Source organism: Castanea sativa, chromosome 1, assembly GCF_040712315.1.
Source record: "Castanea sativa cultivar Marrone di Chiusa Pesio chromosome 1, ASM4071231v1".
NCBI lineage: Eukaryota > Viridiplantae > Streptophyta > Magnoliopsida > Fagales > Fagaceae > Castanea > Castanea sativa.
This window is the reverse complement of record NC_134013.1, coordinates 29,090,553-29,092,026: the sequence shown is the minus strand read 5'-3', so window position 1 is coordinate 29,092,026 and position 1,474 is coordinate 29,090,553. Positions and strand designations below refer to the sequence as shown.

The 1,474-nt window shown below is 31.1% G+C and overlaps 1 non-coding gene across 1 annotated transcript; it reads right to left on the bottom strand.

The window, feature by feature from the left end:
• Window positions 1-428: 428 nt before the first annotated feature.
• TRNAV-AAC (transfer RNA valine (anticodon AAC)) lies at window positions 429-502 on the bottom strand. The gene has a single exon. It is a non-coding gene; the product is annotated as a tRNA-Val (tRNA).
• Between the last annotated feature and the right edge of the window lie 972 nt (window positions 503-1,474).

Sequence of the window (1,474 nt, the reverse complement as noted above, 5' to 3'; positions counted from 1 at the left end):
TTATTTACAAACAGAAATTTTACAGAGTAGCCAACTTCTTTAGCAAGGAAAACTAGGATTGTTGAAACTTTTTTTTTTTTTTTTTGCAGAAAGAGGATTGTTGAAACTGATTGTGTATGGCTGGAGGAAAATCCTAGCTTCCTAAGCTGAGGCCTTACATAATGACGTAACACAATTTATGGTAAAATAAAATTTACTCTCTTTTATTGTGAAGGAAAAATTTTCTTAAAATTATTAAGAAAATTTTTGGAATTGATGTTGGTTGGGCTGGTCATCACACTGGTGATTAAAAATTTTAGAGAGCCTAGTTGATTTGGGTTGGTTTATGAAGGTTTTAAACGCCTTTTGAAAATTTGTGATGGGCCAGTCAGTCACAGAAAAGCCCAGCTCAGTAAGTCTAGGGGGAAAAAATTATCGGTAAAGGAAAATGGCGTCGCCCGGGTTCGAACCGGAGACCTTCAGTGTGTTAGACTGACGTGATAACCAACTACACCACGACACCTTTGTGAAGAAGATCAGAATTTAATTAATTATAGGTAACTATGGGAACCATGGCAGAAATAAACCAAGTGAGGGACTGTATACTATATAAACATCAACTGGGTATTTACCATTCATGGTTATTACAATATTAGAATTGTAATTTAGATACAAAATTGGAAATCTACATATTTTGGAAATCTAACCGTTGAATTGCATGTTCTTTACGCTCTTAATACACATGTCAAATTTTGTGTCAATTGAATTTTATTTACTATATGATCTATAAGTTCATATTTTATGCATAATTTTAAACTACAAAAACTTGCAACTTAAACAATTTATTGATGACATAGTTATTGATCTTTAATTTTCTAGAAATTTTACAAGTATGAAGAATATAAGAAGAAAATGTGATCTAATGGTGGATTTGTCAAAATTCATCTCCAATAAAAAAATATTGAATAAGGTTGTTACCTTAGGCTATAACTAAACAACTAATTTTGTAGCGAAATTTTGTCATTTTTTTTTTCCTTTTCCTTTTTGAGCAGCTCCTTTTTAAGGGGGGATTGGAAGAATATATGTATTGGGTATCTTATCTCAGGTGGTGATTGCATAATTTGTATTATTTTTCGCAAACTATCAAAGTTGGATTCACATATAAGTAATCTAATAACAAGTTAAGACATAGTAAGTTGTGATAAACTATATAATTGTAGAAGAATTGTTTAGGAAAATACCAAAACAGTCCATTTCACCGTAAAGAGCATACAAATTGAAATGACAATAATGTAATTGGAATCACATTAGTAACATTATATATATATATATATACCATAAAGGGGGAAAGACGACAGCGCAGAAGGCGGAAGCACAACAGATAACAGATATATGGAATAATTCAAAGTAAATGATAATTGAAAGTAAGGCGGTAGAAACAGCCAAGCAGTTGTATATCAAAATAATTCAAGGTATTGAAAACAGCAGTGTTTAT